Source organism: Dermochelys coriacea, chromosome 6 (genome assembly GCF_009764565.3).
Source record: "Dermochelys coriacea isolate rDerCor1 chromosome 6, rDerCor1.pri.v4, whole genome shotgun sequence".
Lineage (NCBI taxonomy): Eukaryota > Metazoa > Chordata > Testudines > Dermochelyidae > Dermochelys > Dermochelys coriacea.
In genome coordinates, this window is record NC_050073.1 from 92,402,281 (window position 1) to 92,428,779 (window position 26,499).

Consider the following 26,499-nt stretch of genomic DNA (forward strand, 5'->3'; position numbering starts at 1 on the left):
CTCTGGTACTGAATCAATGCCACAGATTGTTAAGGGGCCCGGTGTTTCTATACATGTTCTCTTTTGGATAAGATGCAAAATGGAGGCCATTTGTGATCATCAGAGATTCAGGTCAGGGATGTTCTCAAGGGTCATGATGTTAATTCCAGCATCCTGCGCAGATTAGAATTTGGATAATTATATTCTGCATCCCTAAATTTCACCTGAAGTTTCAGTTGGATGTTGTTCTTCACAGCTTATTCTACACTGCTGTTCAAAGTTGCTCTGTCACCCTAGAGGTGGCTGCACTGAAGTGGCTAGTGTGTCTGGGTGGGTAGATGAAAGATGTCACACACACAGTTTAAAATCTTAATTTTAAAGAGATCTGATACTGGGTGTTTTGTTTGTACCTTCCAATAAGGACCTCATGTGGAAGTCTAACTACCTGATCTGTGGGTGCAAGCCCATCCTCGTTTTTGCTGGCCAATAACTCAACTCGCAATTATTAGCAAGAGAAAACTGACAAAAGGGAGCGTGGATTTCAAAAATTAGGGCCAACATTTTCAAATTTATCTACCAAAAATTAGGCAACTAAATCCATGTGTAGGCATCTAAATAAATGGCGTGATTTTCAAAATGATGAGCACTCAGTAATCCCACCAAAGTGAATTGTCGGGGCTCATCACCCATGAACATCATGCCACTTGTTCAAATATTTTAAGATTTAAGTGCTCAGGTTTGAAAACTTTGGCTCAGGTTTATTAGTCTTGTAAGGCCCTAAACTTGTAAAGACCTTATGTGCATGCTTAGCTTTATACAAGTTACCACATGCTTAGCACTTGGCATAATCAGGGCCTCAATATTTTTGTAATCATTTTCTCTAAAAGATGCTCTATGCATTCATTCATTCACTCATTCGTTATTATATGTATTCATACAATACTCAGAATATGCAATGAGCTGTAGAGATAATGCTGGGGCTTAACAATCAAAGGCTTTGATCCTGCAAACTACTCCAGGTATGGAGCTCATTGCAGAATTTGGACCTAAGCAGAAAGATGAATTAATTATAGGGGGATCTGGTGGCAACGTCTGTATTTAAATGGACTAACACTTTATATTATCTTGTGACTTCTTGGGGAGTCTCACTCCTCTCCTTTGCAGTAGGCCTTTGACATTTGGAAGGGAGAAAGGCTGGGGGCTAGAGACTTGATTTTGCTTTCCCCAGGGAATTCTGTTTTGGTTTGGCTGAGGTATAAAGTGTTAGAAGTCATTAGTTCTGTCTCTTGCATTGTCAGCACAAATTTGGCAGCAGGCCAAAATAATATATGAATAGAAACATTCTAAAAGTTTGGGCCCATGTAATTGTCAAAGCAACAGCAGCAGCACACACTGTGTGCTGGGAGCAATCTCTTGTAGAAAAGGAAAGAGGGAGAGGGCCATACTCACTTCACCTTGAGTATACACCTTTCCTAACCCAGCATACAGCTCCAACAGTCCATTCCCACCTCTGGGGCAGGACCCCCATTCCCACTCCTCAGAGAATGCTGAAGGTTCAGTGTTCAAATTCTGCTGTTGATGCATGATAGAGGGCTGGTTGCAGTTATATATAATAGATTTTGTTTTATACTTAGTCTTTTAAAAATACACAGGAAATTATATACAATCAAAAATATGTTGAAAGAACATCATTTGGATTGCAAACTCAAACATGCAGAAGTTAAGTAACACTAGATTAACGATTGCTTATGCTGCCACTTTAATTCTGTCCTCTGTGTATGTGTACGCATCATAATATACTCTTTAATTCCAAACTTGTGTACTATTCTCTCCACAGGATGCCTGCCTCATTCAGTGCACAGGATAGCTGCAGAAGGGGACAGAAATAAAATTACAGGAACAACCATTACTCTGGCATTTTCTAACTTTCAAATGCTTGACTATGCAACCTAGCTTTTTGCATGTAATAAACATACATATGTAAGATATTTATATTGTTACATAATAGCGTAGGATATTTGCCAATAGAATGAGGCTTTACATATTTTATTGTAGCCAGGCAGTTTATGCTGAGCCTGCTTCTAAGTGAGGTTCATTTAAATGCACACAGTAATCTTACAGTGCCATAAAATACATTAAATAGGATTGACATATGCCATTCCCATTGTTCATCTTTATATCTAAAATTAAGGAGCGAGTTGGTTGTAATAGAAAGAGACCCTGAGACCTTGTTTAAGAGACCACATGTGAGTCCTGAGGCCTGAACTAAAGTAGTGGTCAAGCCTTGCTTATATAAATTTAGCAAGAGACAGGCTGTGAGCAGAAGACGGGCCCTGTTATAAAACATGCCTGTGTGCAGACTCACAGAATCTGGCAAGAACAGGGCTGGTATTGCAAAAACACACACATTCCTGAGAAGTGCTATGTACAGGACACATGCAAATACATTCCAGAAAGTTGGTACCAGAATACCCCGATGCCAAGTATGGTACAAACACACTCCCCGAAGGTGATACAAGGACACACTAACTCCCTCGTAAAGATAAGGTCAGGATGATGGATAGAGATGTTTTGATCGAATCAACACGTACAAGGTAAAGGGTGGTAACTAACCATGTTGGAGGAACAATACATAACTTGTTTGTATCAATGTATAAAGAGGGGTCTCTGAGGAAGTTTCTTTGTCTAGCCTAGGGGTAATGGAAAGTCCCACCATTCATGAGCTGGTCCATTGTCATCGGCATACATGTGTTAGTGGTCCTGTAACCATTGAGCCAGGGCATTAGCAACATGCTTCATCAGCAATAAGCCTGCCTGGGTGCCTTCGCTCTTAATCAAGTCTTGTAGTCTTTGTGGGCAGTTCGACCGAGATCTTCTGTGTCTGCTATCTGCGCAGAGCTGGGACAGCATATTGAAAGAACACACACATGCAGCCAACATCTGACAACATTGATCGTACAATAATGTTTTCTTCTATCCCTGCATTAGCAAAACTACAAAGACCCCTCCCTCTCCCCAGCCAAATTGTAACTTTAACTTGCAATTACTTTAAAACAACATATGTTCCCTTAACGAAAAGAAATAGCAGTTGAAATATTTTCATGAAATTTTTTTTTTCTAGTCTGGATTTCATTAATCCATCTGATGATTTAACTGCAGAATCTCTTTCTAGTGAAATCATTTTTTTTTTTAGATTCAGTTCAATTCGGTTCCGTGAATTGTGAAAAGATGCCCTGTTTGCTTCTATTCGTCTGGACAGCAGGAATGTCACAGGATATTTAAAGCTTCCTCCTCCCCCAGTTTGCCTTCAAATCTCAAAGGTTTGGATCTCACTAACAAAAAAAAAATTAAGCTTTTTTTTTTAACAGTTCTGCACAGCCTTTTAAGTCGCGTTGCTTTTATTTAGTTCTCAGTGGAGGAAGGGAGGAAAGTGGGGAGCTGCATCACTGATTTGAATAGAGGAATCTGGGGGAAATGGGAAAGCAGAGGTGCAATGATGCAGAACTGGTCTGGACCATGTTCTGAGGTAAAGAGCAGCCAGCAAGGCCTGATTCTCTACGGCTTTGCAACTTGTGTCATCATTTACACATGTGCTCAACGGGTGTCAAATGCTATCATTCTGAGGGTAGTGTTTTTACACCCTATTTGCAGTGGTGTAAATGACTATTCAAAGTGCAAAGCAATGAAGTTTCAATTCACTCATGGTGAGAGCAGGTTGGATAACACAGCACTTTTATTCAGTGCGAAAATATCCATATCAAATGGGTTTGGGGAGAATTTAGTTCATAGGCTCCTAAGCCGGTTTTCATGCTAAGGATTTAGGTGCCTAGAAAATCACAGGAACAACACTGCGATCCACAAAGACTGAGTTAGGCACCCAGGCTCCCAATACAATGAATAGGAGAGGTGGGCATCTTAGGGCTTGTCTTCACTATCACACTACATTGGCATTGCTGTATTAATGCAGCAGCGCTGATGTAGCACATCTGGTGAAGACGTGTTTTTTCGATAGGAAATCACTCTCCCATCAACGTAATTACTCCACCTCAATGAGAGGCAGAAGTATCTCCCCCCAGCATAGCACAGTGTAGACATCACTATAAGTCAATGTAAAGTATGTCGCTCGGGGGTGTTTTTTCACACCCCTAGTGATGCTTCTAAGTTATATCAACGTAAGTGTTAGCGTAGACAAGCCCTTAGACTATGATCCACTCAGCCAGTACAGTAGGCAGGGATCTGTTTAAGCTAGCCGATGGGAGATGCTGATGGCAGGAGTGTGCCTTAAGCGCCACACATCTCTTGAAGTTGAGCGTCTAAGTCTGGGCTGCAGGGGGATGCTTATCTCTGCTTGTGATTCACAAACTGGGGAAAGATAGCTGTTTGGCTGCCTATATCATATGCAGAGCTCAATTTGGTGGGTGTGCTTGGAGGCTGCCCACACAAAAGAATTGGGAGGGAAGAAGCCTTCCTCTATAACCTTTAGCACCTGGGCTATGGGAGACCCCTGGTTCAAGTCTTCCCTCCTCCTGATGAGGCAAAGGGATTTAAACAGGGATCTGCCATATCACAAGCAAGCACTCTAACCACTGGGATAATGGTTATAAGGAAGGACTTCCTCCTCCTCCCCATTTTGTATGGAGTTAGGCAGCCTCTGAGTATGCCTACTGAATCAGGCCCTAAACACCTATTTTAATAGACCAAACACCTATCTTTCCATGGTTCATGAGTCACACTGGGGCATAGGTGGGAGACAGGTGCCTGGACACTTACTCGGAGGCACCAGAGTACCTGCTCAGAGGCAGAAACATAGGCATCTTGGGAGCCTTTACAGAAAAACTTAGGTGTTGAGTGAGTTTAGGTGCCAACAGGTTTGGTAGCAGCCAAGCGAGGGTTTTGTGCGTCACAGTGGGGCCTAAAGAAGGGACTTACACACCTAAGTACCTTTGTGGGTCCTACCACCAGACTCAGATCCTCAGGCATTAGCATGAGTCATTCTTCTACTTGACTCCTATCCTTACACCAGGAAGTGAGCCCTGTCCCTTTATCTTAGCCTCAACATGAATAAGACAGCACAGTCTTGTTATTTCTAACATTGAAAAAAATCAAGCAGCTTGTCTTTTATGGTTTTTTTCCATTTCATATTTTGTGGATTTTTAACTAGAGATTTTCAACTTTTGTGGTTTTAGGTGAGTGATATTTGTGTGTAGTAGGGTGACCAGACGTCCCGTTAAAATCGGGACTGTCCCGATCTTTAGGTCTTTGTCCCACATCCCGAACGATGCACAGTCGGGACGCCATTTGTCCCAGTATTGCGGCTTTGGCTGCTCCAGCTTTTTTTGTTTTTTTGCTTCGGCAACTTCGGAAACTTTTTTTGCTTCAGCAATCTGACAGGTTTTTTTTTTTTTTTGTTTCCCCCATGTGTCCTGATATTTAAATCTGGTCACCTTAGTGTGTAGGAAGGGAGAAAGGTGGTGGGCAGGGACATGTGCTAGGAAATCTGAGTTAAGAGGACATTGAGCAGGGGATGTTAGAAGAGAGCAAGTATTATCCTACAATATGAGGAAAGCCATCAGAGAAATGAGACTTCACATCCCAAAACAAAGAAACTTCTCTGTTTTTGTAGTGATATAAAGCAGTGGTTCTCAAAGCCAGTCCTCCACTTGTTCAGGGAAAGCCCTGGTGGGCTGGGCTGGTTTGTTTACCTGCTGCGTCCGCAGGTTCGGCCGATCACAGCTTCCACTGGCCGCAGTTTGCCGCTTCAGGCCAATGGGGGCTGCGGGAAGGGCGGCAAGCATGTCCCTTGGCCTGCGCTACTTTCCGCAGCCCCCATTGTCTTGCAGCGGTGAACCACGGCCAGTAGGAGCTGCAATTGGCTGAACCTGCGGACGTGGCAGGTAAACAAACCGGCCCAGCCCGCCAGGGGCTTTCCCCGAACAAGTGGCGGACCGGCTTTGAGAACCACTGATATAAAGGATCCCACAGAGGAGCTGGCAGTGATGGGGATATATTTTTTCTCCAAACAATCAACTTTGCTAACAGGGATGGGTGGATATGCAGTCCCTTGTAGGAATGCTAACAGGCCTGATTGACATCAGGTTTTATTAAGGCTTTATATATTTATTTATTATGAAGGCTTTCATACAGCAGGGTCTGAAATGGAAGAGAGAGATGGGTATTGAAAGGTGATGATGGCTCTTGTTGTATTTATGATTTCCAAAGCTAACATTTTTATTTGATTTTTGTTTTGTTTTGTTTTTTGTCTTGTCAGGGCAGCACAACACTACTATGAATTTACAGATAGTCTCCCTGTGATTGAAATGCAGGGTAATTCCATCTGGGTTATTTGTTTTTCTTTTTAAAATGTTTTTTTTTTCTAGTTAGGGATGAGCTTGCCCTATCTAGTAGGGAGAGAAGAATGTTTCCCTCAAGAGTTATGTTGCCCACATTTGGCCTCTATATTATGATTCTCAACTGAAGGCTTATGGTGCGGTACAGACCACAGAAAGACTAGGTTCCTCCCTTAAGAGCTTTACACTTTAAATAACAGCAATTATGATACATTCCCTGCACTTATTTTTTTCCTTTTATTTTTTTTTCTCTTTGTTCTTCTCCTAGGCTAAGGACTGAGAAACCAGAATGTGAACTGCAACATTTGCATTAAAAACAAGCTTTCACGCATATGTGTTTGAGAATGTTCAAAGTTAGACATTGCCAGATTACAGTCCTCCCACTATGGCTGAGGGAAGCCATTTGTCTCAGTTTAGGCCTTATTATTTTATACACTTCTGAGATGCCCAAAGCTGTACTATCAAACCCTGAATATATACATTAAAGACAGCATCAATGATCCTTCAGGAGAAGAAGCTAGAGAATCCACTTTCCTCTCTGAGACAGTCAAGGCCACATTGTTCTCATTTTGTAATTTTAAATAAACATAGAAAATGAGTTAGTTAATATTGGTACAGTTCTCTGAAGTAGTAAAGGGCTATATAAATGCTAAATATTAATGATACTCATGCTAAGCCAGCCATGCAGAGATCAGTGCATTTGCTACTGCCCTTTCCAACATGTTAAAATTACTGCCAATAACAAGTATTTCCAAACTACCCCTTTACTGAATTAATTCTTCCAACATCCCATTGATATGGGTAAGAAATAGACAGTATAGGAATCACATCGGCCATCACTGTAATTAAACCACCTCTGCAGCAACCAAATACCATTGGATCTATCTTAACTTTGAAACCTGATATCAAAGTAGAAAGAAGCATCTATTAGGCACCTAGGTCAGGAGCTCTATGTAAGCAAGTTTGCAATATGTCCTCTCAGTGTAGGTTACCACCAGCACAGGTAATTTAACTCCCCAAACTTACTTGGAGAGATTTAGCTCTTTCTCGAATCATCCTTCACCTTCATAGGATTTTACAGATTTTAATTGTATTTTTCCTGTTTATCACATAGAATATGAAAATACTGATGATCATGCTTCTGTGATTAACAAACTCTCATCTCATGTTAGAAGAAGAGCTACATTAAGGAGATGTTCAGCACACAACCAGAGTCTTATATTTTTGTTATTTTCATCTTTGGGGTACATATAATGATGAAGTGCTCACCCAGCTTTAATTGCCACAGAGATCAACCACTCTGAACTTGGCTCTCTGCCACATTTCTTGAGATCTTCTATTGCTTTTCTGTTCAAAGTCCTGAACCAAGACAGATACCAGAACTAATGCATAGCACAAGTTGGTATTGGCCTTACCGGATTCCCTCATTTGTTATCACAGTAAGATTTGCAGATTTAAGATTGGCAAAATCTATTTTGTGTCTCAGCTTTTCCAGCTTTGCCCCTTCCCATGGCACAACAAGAACTTTGTACTGAGGTGGTGTGTGAAAGAGTTAAGCCTGCTTGCTTTGCACTGGGCACTTAGATCTTCACAAACAGCTCACTCCTCAGGTTCAAGTGGGATAAATTACATGGGAGGGTTGTTAAACAACTCACGTTTTTTGAAGACTGAATGCTGCCCTGCTAGCAAAATATTAATGATATGTACAGCTGAAATATGATGTCAGAACCTGAAGTGCTGGAACCTGGGCCATGGGCTATAGACACCACCACATCACACAGAAAGCTTATAGCAAAAGCCTCTGGGAAGACCCTGCGAGGCTGGGCTAGGCAGAACAAATCACCCAGCAGGTCCTAAGTGGCATCCCCTTACAGCTCACTGACTGGCCAGCACCAGTACTTAAACCAGGAAGGCCTGAAGGGGTGCTGTCTGAGCAACAACCTAAACTGCTTGTCTGTCTGTGCTTCAGACCCTGCTTCAATAGACCTTAGACTCTGTCTTCTGACCCTGGTTTGTCCTTGACTTTGTTATTCAATTGTTGTCTATAACCTAGTGGCTGACCCTGATCTCCAGGTAACCTGACACTGCCTGTGTCCTGATGTCTGACTTTCGTTTACCCACTGGCCTGCCTCTGATCTCCAGATACTTGAGTTGCTCTGACTCCCACTCTGACCACTAGGTATGACTGACCATGTCCTGGTTGTGACAAGTAATGATTAAAAGCTGTCCGGGGAATAAATATGTGAGTTATCCTAGGATACTGGTCAAGAAACTTAGTTACAGCCACTTCTTTAGGGGAGAGAACATACGTCACAGTTCAGGGAAACTGCACCTGCATTCCACCTCTGTGGTCCCTCGAGGAAACCCACTTAGGCTCCTGACTCCTCAGCTCTCACATCCCTTGGACAAAGACCTATGTCTCTTTCCTTCTGACTAGAGGATCTTTAAAAGCTGCACAGTTCCCTGCCTTACTCTGACATTCCCAGCAAGCCAGACTGCCTAAACAGGCTAGCATCTGTGCTTTGCTTTCTCTACAAAGGCTATGAACTGCATAATTGCCAGCAGTTGCAAGTTACCATACTGTCTTTCATAAGCATGCACACTTATTCTTAAGGTGAAAGCACTACAAAGAAAACATGTTAAAAATAAAATTACATGCATGCTAAAAATCTTATCATTGATCACCCATCAGTCTTATGGAGTCCTAGTAGGGCAGGTCCTTTCAACCCTTCCACAAGGATTGGTGGCTCCCTGCACAGAATGTTCTATCTGTTTGCTGGATCAGAAAGAAGGCTCAGAGTCAGTTTAATCTCACAATGTCTATCCAAAAGTCTTTTCTTTGTCTGTTGGTTTTTGGAGAATTTAATATGAACTAGTATATGTGAGCCTCCCCAGGAGGTTGGGGAGGGGGTTTACAACCTGGCTGATTCATCTTAATCACCATGGACTATTTTTATTTCCCGGAGGAGCTATGGTAGCTCTTCCATTCATTTAAAACAATGGACCCCCAAAATACTGCATGGGGTTCCAATATCTGTCACATCTCCCCCCTAGAGAGGTTACAGACAATCCCGTCCCACAATAATACATACCCTTAATACAACAGCTCAGCCCTGGTGGACAATGGCATAATTTCAACTCTGTTTAAATCCTGCCTGCATGTAAATCTTGCTCTGAAACACATGCATTCTTTCACTAATTATTTATAATCTGAGTGTGTTTGAAACAGCTACTGGGATAAATTAACAGTGGCAGGTATATTATATGATTCCTGACCTATATATGAGAAGCAGGTTTATTCACTGAGCAGGTTAGATGATCCATTATATTTCATCATTTGGTACCCTCGGTTTGCACATATTTAACCCTTCGTCCCTTCATCAGGCAGGATGGCTGCATGTTATGGAATGCAGCTTGGAATATCACTCCTTTCCTAACTGATGAATGCTATTTCCATCCCAAAAATCTATCTTAAATTGGAACCTCCATCAGACATTAATTCTTGACAGCTTCAATGTATACAGTTTTCAGAGTAGTTTCAGAGTAGCAGCCACGTTAGTCTGTATTCGCAAAAAGAAAAGGAGTACTTGTGGCACCTTAGAGACTAACAAATTTATTTGAGCATAAGCTTTCATGAGCTACAGCTCACTGCATCCGATGAAGTGAGCTGTAGCTCACGAAAGCTTATGTTCAAATAAATTTGTTAGTCTCTAAGGTGCCACAAGTACTTCTTTTCTTAATGTATTCAGTGGATTTGTATAAATCAGACATCAACAGACATTGGCTCATTTAGCTGATTTATCCCATCAACTGGACCAGATAGTTTGGATTCAGCTGTAATATCTTTAGTATCTGATGTGAGGTAGCCTGGTTAGTGACATAAAGCACATGCAGATCAGACACAATGCTGGCTGGAGGAAACAAGGCTGCTCCTGTAGTACTGTGCACAGCACTTGGCATGGAACAGAGAGGGAATTACAGTTCTCCTAGCACTTCTGCAGCACTGCTTTTTCCCTTAATTAATTATATGTGCTCTATGATTCTTTAGGGAAGTGCTTGATGGCCTTAAGACACAGATTAGTGGCTCTTAAATGTCCCAGAAAATGTTACATTTTGAATCACAGGAGACTACTTGTGTTCTACAGTAGTTCAGTTCTTGATTCTCAGCTACTTAACTGAGTCTGAATTTTCCTGAGACTATAGTCATATGCTTTTCACTGTTTTGTGAGTTGTTAAGGCAAAAATACTTACAAATCAGGGAAAAAGTCACATGTGAGTCCTCCCCTCTTTTTTAAATCTATCTCTCTGGGGTGTTGTGAGGCTAACCTAATTAATGTAAGAACTCAATGTCCGATTCCCCATTAACATCAGCATGATACCCAAGGCAGGATAAACAGGGAAACAGCTCTGTTCCACTTGGAAGTGTACACAGGGAAAATTTGGAGAGGAAGGGGATGAGAGATTCATAGCTTCACAAGACTCCCTGCCTATGTGTCTATCTACATGTCTTAAACTTCAATTTTAAGCTCTTCGGGGCAGAGACCATGTTTTGGTTCTGTATTTGTATGGCACCCAGCATGCTGGGATCCTTGTCCATGATCAGACCCCACAGGTAATATCAAAATACAAACAATGCTGATAATAATAGAAATAACAATACTGGAGGTGTTGAAAATTCAGAATTCCCCCTCCAGGGGAAAGTCTGACATGTCCAGATTTCCTTTTGTCCAGAATGGGAAGAAGAATTTCATAATTTCCTATGAAATGAAATTCAGGGAGGAAAGTAGTCTCAGAAATCTTGAAACAGCATTATCAAAACAATCCATTTCAATAATGTTGAAGTACTTTATTTGTTATAGTATCATATAGAAGTCAAAACAATCACATCAAAACAAAACATTCTTATGTTATCGAAACAAAGCTCTTTGATACTTTTTTTTTCAGATCAGCCTTTCCTGATGGAAAACTGTTCTTCTGAAAATTTTCATCCACTTTTAAATAATACTTCTATAGCCCCAGCACTGTAGTGTCAATTCATTCACTTTACTGCCCCTTTAACAAGGAAGCTCAAATCCTTACCTGGACTTTCATGCCAATAAGTTACCCCTCAGCTCCCACTAGTAGATTCATTACAAAACGTAAAGTGCTTTTAGATCCTTGGATGAAATATGCTACAGAAATAATACCATATTACCCCATTGGTGGGTCTCCTGATCTCTGCTAATGTCTGTCTTTGCTGGAAAAAAAAGAACAGGCATATTTTAGTTTGTAAAGCATATCATGTCATACTCTGTGGCTTGGTCTACACTACCAACTTATGTCAGTATAACTGCATCCACTCAGTGACGTAGTTATACCAACCTAACCACCAATGTGGACCGCGATATGTCAACAGGAGGGCTTTTCCTATCAACATAGCTACCTCTTCTCACGGTTGTGGAGCACCTATACCAACAGGGGAAGCTCTCCTGTTGGCACAGGTAGTGTTTTCACTAAGCCCTACAGCAACGCAGCTGCACGGGTGTAGCACTGTAAGTGCGGACAAGCCCATACAAAGGCCTAAAGTGCATGATATTTGCCACACATATAGAAGTTGAAAACAACTGAAAAACATATTGATCAAATAATTTCAATGGGAGTTGCATACACCGAAATATGCACTGCAAGTGTTTATCTATGTAACTGTTCTGACTTTGTTTTCTGTGGATTGCACCTTGAATTCTATGAGTAGCCTACAGAAACTGGCAGTTATTTTATAGTCAATTCAGTGCAGACTGTCACAGAGGAGATACACTCATTGTGTCCTCTCTCGCAGAGATTATACTTTTGTTCTTTCTAGCGGTGGTGTTCTCTTAATCTAAAGCAAAAGACATTCTGACTGGAAGTGTTGATTGTATCTTGGGAAAAAAATAAGACAGATGTCAAAGGGATTTCTTCGTGCAGACTGAGTGAGTAGTATGCAACAAAGGAGACAGTTACTCATTTTTATTCATACTTCATTTTTCTTTTAAAATGTGTTCACTAAAGGGCTGATCCATTGAAGTCAATGGCTATTGGATCAGCTTAGAAGAGCTCACATGTATTTGCTTTTCTTTCACAGCCTTTCCTCACATTGATGAGCACTGATGTGTGAGTAATTCCACTGAAGACAATTGGACCACTTGCATGAGTAAATGCTCACCACTGTGAGCACAGTCAGGCTTGGTGAGGCCATTTATGAAACCCTTATTCATGTGAGTAATCTATTTGATCTCAATAGGAAATTGCTAAACTGTATATGGCCTCTGTAGTTGCACAATGAAGCATGATCTCGAACAGTCATGCTATCTCTCGGGATTTCATATTTCTGATCATTTCCCCACCAAAAATTGAATTAAGAAGCTTTATATCTATTTGTTTTTACTTGAACTGTACAAATACACCATTGGATTCACTGGGGGCCTGATCCAAAGCCCACTGAAATAATTGAGAGTCTTTCAATTTATGTCAGTGAGCTTTGGATCAGGCCCTAATTGTTTTAGGCATCATTTTGATAACAAACTCAGTGACATTTTCTTTCTACACACAGTTTGTAGGATCTAGAAGGTCCCAAGTTTTTTTCCCTTTGCTTTTAATCTGTATGATTTTGCATCAAAGAATATTTGATATTTCAGTTTGTGTTATGCTGTTCCAGATGCAGACAAGGGGGAGAAATTATTTTAAAGTGTTTTGTGTTCCATTCATACTATTGTTGAGCAATAATGTAGTCTCCAGTTTTATCCAGTAAGGAAATAGCATTAAAAGGGGATAATATATGGTGCCTGTTACTTTAAGGAATGCTAGACAAATTTAAAGGAATGTAGCATTATTAAACTGGCATCTACTCAAGAAGGTGTATTCCACAGAACTGGATAACAATGTTACACAAAGCTGTGGTGGCTGGCGTTCTGATGTTTTTCACCATCTGTAGAATGGCGCTTCATATTTAACATCTATTTACGGGGGTAGAAATGAACATTAGTTCTAAACTTATATTTCTATGATAGATTTAGGAATATTGCATTGTTTCCTTGTTCTGTGTTTTTTTTTAAATAGACTCACTACATTATTTTTGACTGAAGTTCAAGCAACAGAAAAAATAAAGGTTTCAGAGTAGCAGCCGTGTTAGTCTGTATTCGCAAAAAGAAAAGGAGTACTTGTGGCACCTTAGAGACTAACAAATTTATTAGAGCATAAGCTTTCGTGAGCTACAGCTCACTTCATCGGATGCATTTGGTGGAAAAAAACAGAGGAGAGATTTATATACACACACACAGAGAACATGAAACAATGGGTTTATCATACACACTGTAAGGAGAGTGTACACTTAAGATAAGCCATCACCAGCAGCAGGGGGGGGAAAGGAGGAAAAGCTTTCATGGTGACAAGCAAGGTAGGCTAATTCCAGCAGTTAACAAGAATATCAGATTTCAGAGTAGCAGCTGTGTTAGTCTGTATTCGCAAAAAGAAAAGGAGTACTTGTGGCACCTTAGAGACTAACAAATTTATTAGAGCATAAGCTTTCGTGCATCCGATGAAGTGAGCTGTAGCTCACGAAAGCTTATGCTCTAATAAATTTGTTAGTCTCTAAGAATATCAGAGGAACGTGGGGGGTGGGGTGGGAGGGAGAAATACCATGGGGAAATAGTTTTACTTTGTGTAATGACTCATCCATTCCCAGTCTCTATTCAAGCCTAAGTTAATTGTATCCAGTTTGCAAATTAATTCCAATTCAGCAGTCTCTTGTTGGAGTCTGTTTCTGAAGCTTTTTTGTTGAAGTATAGCCACTCTTAGGTCTGTGATCGAGTGACCAGAGAGATTGAAGTGTTCTCCAACTGGTTTTTGAATGTTATAATTCTTGACGTCTGATTTGTGTCCATTCATTCTTTTACGTAGAGACTGTCCAGTTTGGCCAATGTACATGGCAGAGGGGCATTGCTGGCACATGATGGCATATATCACATTGGTAGATGCGCAGGTGAACGAGCCTCTGATAGTGTGGCTGATGTGATTAGGCCCTATGATGGTATCCCCTGAATAGATATGTGGACAGAGTTGGCAACGGGCTTTGTTGCAAGGATAGGTTCCTGGGTTAGTGGTTCTGTTGTGTGGTGTGTGCTTGCTGGTGAGTATTTGCTTCAGATTGGGGGGCTGTCTGTAAGCAAGGACTGGTCTGTCTCCCAAGATCTGTGAGAGTGATGGGTCGTCCTTCAGGATAGGTTGTAGATCCTTGATGATGCGTTGGAGAGGTTTTAGTTGGGGGCTGAAGGTGATGGCTAATGGCGTTCTGTTGTTTTCTTTGTTGGGCCTGTCCTGTAGTAGGTGACTTCTGGGTACTCTTCTGGCTCTGTCAATCTGTTTCTTCACTTCAGCAGGTGGGTATTGTAGTTGTAGGAATGCATGATAGAGATCTTGTAGGTGTTTGTCTCTGTCTGAGGGGTTGGAGCAAATGCGGTTATATCGTAGCGCTTGGCTGTAGACAATGGATCGAGTGGTATGATCTGGATGAAAGCTAGAGGCATGTTGGTAGGAATAGTGGTCCGTAGGTTTCCGATATAGGGTGGTGTTTATGTGACCATCACTTATTAGCACCGTAGTGTCCAGGAAATGGATCTCTTGTGTGGACTGGTCCAGGCTGAGGTTGATGGTGGGATGGAAATTGTTGAAATCCTGGTGGAATTCCTCAAGAGCTTCTTTTCCATGGGTCCAGATGATGAAGATGTCATCAATGTAGCGCAAGTAGAGTAGGGGCATTAGGGGACGAGAGCTGAGGAAGCGTTGTTCTAAGTCAGCCATAAAAATGTTGGCATACTGTGGGGCCATGCGGGTACCCATCGCAGTGCCGCTGATTTGAAGGTATACATTGTCCCCAAATGTGAAATAGTTATGGGTGAGGACAAAGTCACAAAGTTCAGCCACCAGGTTAGCCGTGACAGTATCGGGGATACTGTTCCTGACGGCTTGTAGTCCATCTTTGTGTGGAATGTTGGTGTAGAGAGCTTCTACATCCATAGTGGCTAGGATGGTGTTTTTAGGAAGATCACCAATGGACTGTAGTTTCCTCAGGAAGTCAGTGGTGTCTCGAAGATAGCTGGGAGTGCTGGTAACGAAGGGCCTGAGGAGGGAGTCTACATAGGCAGACAATCCTGCTGTCAGGGTGCCAATGCCTGAGATGATGGGGCGTCCAGGATTTCCATGTCTGTGCGGATTTGTTCTTGTGCTTTTTCAGGGAGTTTCTTGAGCAAATGCTGTAGTTTCTTTTGGTAACTCTCAGTGGGATCAGAGGGTAAAGGCTTGTAGAAAGTCGTGTTGGAGAGCTGCCTAGTAGCCTCTTGTTCATACTCCGACCTATTCATGATGACGACATCACATCACATCAGCCACACTATCAGAGGCTCGTTCACCTGCGCATCTACCAATGTGATATATGCCATCATGTGCCAGCAATGCCCCTCTGCCATGTACATTGGCCAAACTGGACAGTCTCTACGTAAAAGAATGAATGGACACAAATCAGACGTCAAGAATTATAACATTCAAAAACCAGTTGGAGAACACTTCAATCTCTTAGGTCACTCGATCACAGACCTAAGAGTGGCTATACGTCAACAAAAAAGCTTCAAAAACAGACTCCAACGAGAGACTGCTGAATTGGAATTAATTTGCAAACTGGATACAATTAACTTAGGCTTGAATAGAGACTGGGAATGGATGAGTCATTACACAAAGTAAAACTATTTCCCCATGGTATTTCTCCCTCCTACCCCACCCCCCACTGTTCCTCTGATATTCTTGTTAACTGCTGGAATTAGCCTACCTTGCTTGTCACCATGAAAGCTTTTCCTCCTTTTCCCCCCCGCTGCTGGTGATGGCTTATCTTAAGTGATCACTCTCCTTACAGTGTGTATGATAATCCCATTGTTTCATGTTCTCTGTGTGTGTGTACATAAATCTCTCCTCTGTTTTTTCCACCAAATGCATCCGATGAAGTGAGCTGTAGCTCACGAAAGCTTATGCTCTAATAAATTTGTTAGTCTCTAAAGTGCCACAAGTACTCCTTTTCTTTTTGAGAAAAAATAAAGGCCAAGTGAGCAGTCATGTTGACTGGAAAAGGGACAAAAGCAAGCTGTGTCAGGAAGACAGACTAAACATATAGGGCTTGATTCTGCTCCCAGTGAAGTCAATGGCAAAATGCTTAGGGTACACACCAATTAAACTCCTGCTCCTGGCCCATGCCAGTTAACTTAGACTCATAGGGCTCAAGCTAAGGGGCTATTTAATTGTAGTGTAGACGTTCAGGCTCGGGCTGAAGCCCCGGCTCTGGGATCCTCCCAACTCGCAGGGTCCTAGACCCCAGGGTCCTGAGCTCTTAGCCTGAGCCCGAGTCAGCTGGCATGGGCCAGCGCAGACATACCCTTAGAGCCTGGATCAACTGACTTGGTCTTATAGGGCTATGCTGCAGGACTAAAAACAGAAGTGTAGGCAGTGGGGCTCAGGCTGGAGCCTGGGCTCTGAGACCCTCCCACCTTGCCCATTACATTTCTGACTGGGATTTTAAAAAGAGGTTATGTTCACAATTCCTAATGGAAATTGTACATCTAAAGTCACTTAGGTGACTTTGAAAATCTCATCCCACAATAATTGACCAACATATTGTAGGATGAGAAGAGATAGAGGTGGAAGAAAGAGGAGTATCAGTATTAGAAATGGTACTATCACCAGTTGATAGGTCATTGGTAAGACTATGATTATGTCACGGAGGTCACAGAAGTCATGGAATCATGACTTTTGTTGACCTCCATGACATTTTCTGCCCTGGAGCTCGAGCTCCCAGTCAGTCCCGCCCTCAATCACATCTGGGAATCACAGCAGAATTGACAAATCTTCACATATCTCCTCAAGAGCCACCTTGGCTGTAACACTTACAAGAAGACGGCTAATTAATGATGGCTCGGCTGAGAGAGCAGTTGGGATTGTAGATACATACTATATCTAGTCTTAACAAAGTGGCTCTTGTTATATGCATACCCAAACTATATATATTAATTCTACCATTTTCCTTGTCACCCTTTGGTGTGTCACTTGCCTTAGAAGAAAAGATGTACATGAAGGAGCTGTGTTTTTGTATGTACTTATATAGTGCTAACACACTAGGGCATGACCTTGCCTGAGGCCATTGATTGCTGCTATAATACAAATAACAATATTTCATGCATGGTGATGTTCAGTGATGTCACAAAGTCCTGCTTCTTTCTACCTCCACAATAAGATCCACCTAGACAATGGAGAAGGGAAGAGGATGCAACACATTCAGTGCATAAGAAAATATGTTCATTACATATTGTGGATGTTTATCCCATGGCATAAAGTACAGGCCACAGAGTTTGTAGGAATCAACTACTCTACACAAATCTTACAATGAAAATGCAATCCAGGTTTGGGAAATAGCTCACTGTGTTTTAGGAACCTTTTGTAGCAAATCTGGGCCTAAAATGGAATGAATCTGGGATACTTACTGGTTTCAAATGGCGCTGATGTAAAACAAGATGACAGTTGATAGCTTTGCCTGAGGTTTTAGTGTTTCAGTCAAACCCAAACCTCAAAGGAAAATTTGAATTTATGAATCCAATGAGAATTGAAATTGTGGGAAATATTTGAAGTCACCTGAAATGTATGCAGATTTAAAGACCGATTCTTTCTGTAGTTATTTACACCTGGTCAAAGTTGGTGTAAAATGCTACCAAGATGTAAACAATTACACAAGGTGCAAAGCTGTGGAGAATGAACCCACTAATTGTCCAAGTCTTTAACACTCATAGATTCATAGATACTAAGGTCAGAAGGGACCATTCTGATCATCTAGTCCGACCTCCTGCACAGCGCAGGCCACAGAATCTCACCCACCCCTCCTACGAAAAACCTCTCCTATGTCTGAGCTATTGAAGTCCTCAAATCGTGGTTTAAAGACTTCAAGGAGCAGAGAAGCCTCACTCAAGTCAACCATGCCCCATGCTACAGAGGAAGGCGAAAAACTTCCAGGGCCTCTCCAATCTGCTCTGGAGGAAAATTCCTTCTCAACCTCAAATATGGTGATCAGCTAAACCCTGAGCATATGGGCAAGATTCACCAGCCAGATACTACAGAAAATTCTTTCCTGGGCAACTCAGATCCCATCCATCTAATATCCCATCTCAGGGGATTAGTCCTATTTACCCTGAATATTTAAAGATCAATTACTTACCAAAATCCCATTATCCCATCATACCATCTCCTCCATAAACTTATCGAGTAGAATCTTAAAACCAGATAGATCTTTTGCCCCCACTGCTTCCCTTGGAAAGGTATTCCAAAACTTCACTCCTCTCATGGTTAGAAACCTTCGTCTAATTTCAAGTCTAAACTTCTTGGTGGTCAGTTTATACCCATTTGTTCTTGTGTCCACATTGGTGCTGAGCTGAAATAATTCCTCTCCCTCTCCTGTATTTATCCCTCTGATATATTTATAGAGAGCAATCATATCTCCCCTCAACCTTCTTTTAGTTAGGCTAAACAAGCCAAGCTCCTTAAGTCTCCTTTTATAAGACAAGTTTTCCATTCCTCGGATCATCCTAGTAGCCCTTTTCTGTATCTGCTCCAGTTTGAATTCATCCTTTTTAAACATGGGAGACCAGAACTGCACACAGTATTCCAGGTGAGGTCTCACTAGTGCCTTGTATAATGGTACTAAAACCTCCTTATCCCTACTGGAAATGCCTCTCCTGATGCATCCCAAAACCGCATTAGCTTTTTTCACAGCCATATCACATTGGCAGCTCATAGTCATCCTATGATCAACCAATACTCCAAGGTCCTTCTCCTCTTCCGTTACTTCTAATTGATGCGTCCCCAACTTATAACTAAAATTCTTGTTATTAATCCCTAAATGCATAACCTTACACTTCTCACTATTAAATGTCATTCTATTAGTATTACTCCAGTTTACAAGGTCATCCAGATCCTCCTGTATAATATCCCGATCCTTCTCTGAATTGGCAAAATCTTCCAGCTTTGTATCATCTGCAAACTTTATTAGCACACTCCCACTTTTTGTGCCAAGGTCAGTAATAAAAAGATTAAATAAGATTGGTCCCAAAACCGATCCCTGAGGAACTCCACTGGTAACCTCCCTCCAACCTGACAGTTCGCCTTTCAGTAGGACCCATTGCAGTCTCCCCTTTAACCAATTCCTTATCCACCTTTTGATGTTCATATTGATCCCCATCTTCTCCAATTTAACTAATAATTCCCCATGTGGCATGGTATCAAATGCCTTACTGAATTATAGGTAAATTAGATCCACTGCATTTCCTTTATATAAAAAATCTGTTACTTTTTCAAAAAAGGAGATTAGTTTGGTTTGGCACGATCTACCTTTTGTAAAACCATGTTGTATTCTGTCCCATTTACCATTGACTTCAATGTCCTTAACTCTTAATTTCTCCTTCAAAATTTTTTCCAGGACCTTGAATACTACAGATGTTAAACCAACTGGCCTGTAGTTACCCGGATCACTTTTTTTCCCTTTCTTAAAAATAGGAACTATATTAGCAATTCTCCAATCATTCGGTAGAACCCCTGAGTTTACAGATTCATTAAAAATTCTTGCTAATGGGCTTGCAATTTCGGCTGCCAATTCCTTTAATATTCTTGGATGAAGATTATCTGGGCCCCCTGATTTAGTCACATTAAGCTGTTTGAGTTTTGCTTCTACCTCAGATATGGTAATATCTACCTCCATATCCTCATTCTCATTTGTCATGCTATCATTATCCCTAAGATCCTCTTTAGCCTTATTAAAGACTGAGGCAAAGGATTTGTTTAGATATTGGGCTATGCCTAGACTATCTTTAACCTCCACTCCACGGCCCCACTTCTTCTTTCTTAGTTTTCTTCGTATTTATATGGCTATAGAACCTTTTACTATTGGTTTTACTTCTCTTTGCAAGGTCCAACTCTACTCGTCTTTTAACCTGTCTCACTTTATCCCTACATGTTCTGACCTCAATTAGGTAGCTTTCCTTGCTGATCCCTCCCATCTTCCATTCCCTGTATGCTTTCTGCTTCTTCTTAATCACCTCTCTAAGACGCTTGCTCATCCAGCTTGGTCTACTACTCCTTCCTATGAATTTTTTCCCCTTTCTTGGAATACAGGCTTCCGATAACTTCTGCATCTTTGATTTAAAGTAATCCCAGCCTCCTCTACCTTTAGATCCATAAGTTCTTCAGTCCAATCCACTTCCCTAACTAATTTCCTTAATTTTTGAAAGTCAGCCCTTTTGAAATCAAAAACTCTAGTTGCAGATTTATTTTTGTTAATCTTTCCATTCAGTTTGAACTGAATTAGCTCATGATCACTTGAGCCAAGATTATCTCCTACAACCATTTCTTCTATGAGGTCCTCGCTACTCACCAAAATTAAATCTAAAATGGCATCCCCTCTAGTCGGTTCAGCAACTACTTGATGAAGGAATCCATCAGCTATCACATCTAGGAAAATCTGAGCCCTATTATTATTACTAGCACTGGTCCTCCAGTCTATATCTGGGAAGTTAAAGTCTCCCATGATCACGCAGTTTCCATTAGTATTTACTTGATTAAGGACATTAAAAAGGGCTCTATCCATATCCAAATTAGATCCCGGAGGTCTATAGCACACCCCAAGCACTATTGTAGGAGAGGCTTTACTAGTTATCTTTCCCAATGTAATTTTTGCCCAGACGGACTCTGTCTTATCCATTGCATCGCTTCTTATTTCTTTACATTCTACCTCATCATTGATATACAATGCTACTCCACCACCTTTACCTTTGTTTCTGTCTTTCCTAAACAGCACATATCCTTCAATACCTGTAGTCCAGTCATGACTACTATTCCACCATGTTTCTGCTATCCCTATAATATCTGGTTTCACTTCCTGCACCAGTAGCTCTAGTTCCTCCATTTTGTTACCTAGGCTCCTCGCATTGATGTACAAACATCTTAATTTTTGCTGTTTGGCCTCGCTCACATTTTGTACCCTATTAGACACAGTCATTCTACAGCCAGTATAACCTATTAGACTAGTATCCACACCGCCCTCACTCCTTATATACATTTTCCTACCCATGGCTGTATCCTTTCTTACTTCATCTTCTTCCCTCTCAATGCTAAAATTCTGGGGTGGAGATTACCTGGACATCTCCCAACCATCTCCCCCAAATTCCTAGTTTAAAGCTCTCTTTATCAGTTGTGCCAGCCTTGATCCTAGAAGTCTATTTCCTTACCTACTCAGATGAAGTTCATCCCGAGAGAACTGTCCTCTGTCCATGAATGCCTCCCAGTGGCCATACATCCCAAAGCCCTCCTTATAGCACCATTGCCTAAGCCATCTGTTGACAGTCATAATCTTGTCACACCTTTGTTGCCCTTCTCTAGGAACAGGAAGGATCCCACTAAAGGTCACCTGAGCCTCAATTTCCTTAAGCGTCTTCCCCAGCCTAGCATAGTCTCCCTTAATACTTTCCAGAGAGAATCTAGCTGTATCATTTGTTCCCACATGAAGAATAATTAGGTGATTCTTTCCCGCTCCCTTTAGGATCCTTTTCAACCTCAGGTCTACATCTCGTATCTTAGCACCTGGAAGACAGCACACCCTTCTGTTCTCTGGATCTGCTCTAGTTACAGGCCTGTCTATTCTTCTCAATAAAGAGTTCCCGATCACATAGACCTGCCTTTTCCTGGTGACAGTGCTATTCTCCAGTCTCTCCCCTGTTCCCTCTGCAAGTTCTTTCCATTCCTATTTTCCCTTATAATCCTCTTCAACCCATCCTGTATCCTCCTGGGGCTCATATTTGGTGTAGTCTCCCTTGACTCTTCCGCTTTTCCTATAGGACTAGCCTCTCTTCTCTTCTTCCTTACCCTTCCACCTTCAACAAGTACCTGCTGAGCCCCTTCTTCATTTTCCAACTCTGCAAACCTGTTCCTAAGCTCTATTTCTCCTTCACTAGCCCGTCTTTTCCTCTGCCTGGTTCTTTTAGTCACATGCTTCCACTGACCACTTTCCTCACCCAGTCTGTCCTCAAAATTCCCCAGCCCTGCTTCCATCTGTGAGTCTGAGCTTTTCCCTTCAGATACCTCCTATCTTTGCTCCATCATCTGCTCAAACCTCTTCCTAAACTCAACGAGACTTTCCACCTGCATCTCTAAACCTCGGATCTTTTCCTCCATCAGCTCTACCAGATGGCATTTCATGCAGAAAAAGCTCTTGCCAGGTCCCCCCTCCAAGATCATGTACATACCACAGCTTCTACATACAGTCATCCTCAATGTGTCTTCCACTACAGGAGTCACTCCCACAGCTGCCTCCGTATCTGTCATCGCCTTCCCACCTAAGTCCTGTTAATCTGGGAAACACAAGCCACACCAAAAAGACTACCCCCCCAGCAAAAGCAAACCCCAAACAAGCACCACAATACAAACTCCCCTTTCAAACTCCCACTCAAACTCCCCTGTTTACAGCTCTGTTTGCTAGCTCCTGTGCCGCTGCAGCTGTCTGACAACTAATGCGTTAACTACACTGGTTCATCTGGAAGTGTAACTAGTTTCACTGTATAATTAAATCAAATCTACTCTTGAGCTGAACAATATTATTTAGAATTTTGCTATACATGATTAATTGGGTGTTTATGTGAATGTTGTGTCTGAATGTCACAAATGTGATTTTGAAAATAGGTCTATTCCCCATTTAGGCAACAAAATAAGTTGCATGTTTTTAAAAAGTGCTCAGAAGAGTGATAGTGGGAGCCGCTTGTTGCTGAACACTTTTGAAATTGTGGCCTGTGTTTAGATGCCTAAACAGGAGCTGAGGTCTTTTGAATATCTAGCTGCAGCTGTGGGTACCAAGCACTTAGAAACTTGGCCCTGAGATTCTTTGACCATTGGACCCCCATTAGCATAGAATAGCACATTATTGCTTAAATGGGAACTGTTCTATAATTAATATGACTAACAACTCTGGGGGCAAAATTTTAACTCATGAGAAACTTGACTGATAGTAAAAGTGACAACTCTCTACAATTCAAGCACCCCCATGGATAGCAAAGGCTTGGTTTAGATAATGATGCCACACAACAGACATAGCAGGTCCCCATATCATGGGTGCCCAGCCCAACAGAGTCTCACTGAACTGCGAGTGTAATATTCATTTCTCATACTCTAGTGCTTCTTGAAGTGGAGTATAAGTTGTTTCATGCTTACTCCATGGCAATAACTTGAACCTCTGAAAAAAACATTTCCTCCGTATCTAAGTCATGGTTGTGGCAAGTTGGAAGATTTCCATCTTCTGTTTAATAGAAATCATTCTCCACGGTATTCAACAAACTTTCCCCACCAGCATACAACTATTCTGGACATATCAGCTATTCATCTGAATCCCCCATGGGAATGAACTGCGTAGCTCTCATAGAAGAGCATGAGAAGCAGCAAGGGAAGAGGATGACCTGTATCTTGAGCCTTGCAACTGAGGTGATTCAATCATATGACTTCACAGAGAGACCTAGAATTGTTCAAATTGACGCAGCTATCATGTGGGACCCTGGCAGGCATCCATGTTGTCTCCAAGCAGAGCAAAGGACAGTGAGAAAAGCCACCAGCAGCTGCAGCTAAATGATCTGCATCATATTTTGAGAATCAGACGTTGACACTTTAATCAAAAGTAAAGCATAACATAAGATGACCATTACCAACTCTGCCACTGAAATTAACATTAGCATATTATTCTCAGCCCAGGCTCTGCTCTTGATAAAAGATTGATATTTTCACCAATCCAAGCTCTTCGGGAAAGTACAAAATAAAAGGACTGTTATTTTTTAGCAGGCAGTGCTCTCAAAAAGAACCCTTAGTTTGTCAATATCCTTCTTCCTCATCCACTCCCTTGATAGGAAATCCTTATTTCCTCCAAATCCAGAAAAAATGTTATTTTCAACAACACAACTTTCTATGATAAATATTCTTTTTAGAAAAACCTCTCCCCATAAAAAGGCAATTTTTGGCAAGGTCTCCCTTTGAGAAAACTGTTTTCTTTACCTGTTTTTGACTAATACATCTATAATGCAGTGTTCTTATAGCCATGTTGGTCCCAAGGAATTAGAAAGACAAGGTAGATGAAGTAATATCTTTTATTGACCAACTTCTGTTGATGAGAGAGACAAGCCTTCCAGCTTAAAAAGAGCTCTTCTTCAGGTCAAAAGAATATCTGAAGAAGAGCTCTGAGTAAGCTCAGAAGCTTGTCTTTCTAACCAACAAAGTTGGTGCAGGCAAAGATATAGCCTCACCCACTTTGTGTGTCTCTTTCTATAATCATATATATCAAGCCTACTTTTGAAAAGACTTCACCTCTCTCTTGCTGTTCCTGTCCTAAGGATATTTCCCAATAAGCATTTCTTAGAAAGATAATATATTATGCAGCAAGTATGTTACATCCTGGTCTTCAATCTGCTTATCAAGTTGCAACATGCTTAGAGGGTCAAAACAACTTAAGTGCATCATGTTGGTCATAAAATTTCTTTGACTATAAACACAAATTAGAGAGAAAACCCTTCAGGAGGTTCAGAACAGAGTTGTGCAGAGAATGGAAGTTCTATTTCATAAAGGTCTTTGAGACGTGGCTTCATTCTGATTGGGAGCAAAGAACCTGAAAGGTGAAAGTTCTCCATGAAAGAAAATTCCAAAAAAAAAAATCATTTTGTGTCAATCTAAATGTTTAATTTTGTTTTTGCTTCTCTCTCTCTCTCTCTCTCTAGGTTATATTACAAAATAACCAACCAAACAAAATGTCATTTTGAAATGAAAAATAAAAATATTGCGAAAAATGTTGGAACTTGATGTTCAAATGTATTGCATTTTTCCCCCTCTAAAATGAAATTCTAGTGAAATGAACCCAATGTCATGAAGCATTTCTATGTTGACAGAACTTCATTTTCCAATAGCCCATGACTTTCTCAAAGTTTCTCTGACTTAATTCAGAGGTATGGCTTGGGAAAGCACTTTTTTATGCTTCTCTGAACATATCCCTCATCCAAAACAGATTTTGAATGGGAGGCAGACACTTGGACAGCACTAGTGTTGAAAGACACATATGGAGTGGTAAGTGGAACAACATATCAGATCTGAGTTCACAATGTGATATGGCAGCCAAAAGCGCTAATACAATTTGTGTTGCATAATCATAATATTTAGCACTTCTGTAATACTTCCCATTTTCAAAGAGATGGAAGTGGTGAGAGACTGTAACCTGACACATTTAAAACTGGACTGAACAAATCATTGGTGAATATATTATAGGTCACTATCTTGCATAGGTGAGGGAGATGGTGGGGTAAGGGGAATGCATAGATGCAGACTAAATACAGATGAAATATTGTAATGATAGACTGAAGAAGCCTGGACTAATCTCAGAGTGCTCTCTGTTTCAATCTCTCTTGGGCTGTTAAGTCACTTGAAATGAGGAGAAGAATAACATGGAACTAGGGTACTGTACCAAAGAATCATGAACTCTAGATGCACCCCAACTTCTGGTTACTTGAAATGAATCTGTGCATTTTGCCTTTGTTATTCCTTTATACAGCTGCAGTTGGCTCTCTGGGTTGGTTTGATCATTGAGTAATTGTGCAGAGAGAGGAATCAGCTGAACATTGTTTGGTGATAGTATGCGGGGAGCAGCTAGAAATGCTGTTCTGTATTTAATGGCAACTTGCAGACAGCTGTGAACGATTGTACTCATGCCAAGCAGTCTGCAGAGTTACTATTTCAGAAGGGGGATATTAGCCAGTGTATATTTAGAACCATAAATCTTGAAAATAGCAACTAGAGCCATGCAGAGCCCTTTTCAGAGGTTTTACATTCTGGACCCAGTTTCTCTATTTACCAATTTTGGGACCACAGTCTGGGAAGAAGTAACATTAGTATAGTCTTTTAAATAACGAGTGCTGCCATTGCTTATAAGAAAACCTCATCCCACGCTCATACCATCAAGCTTAATGGTCACAATACAGTAAACATTTGCATAAGACTGAAGCTAGGACTTGATCATGTTGTTTGAGGCTGCAATGTGCAATGGAATTCTGTAACTCACCCAGAA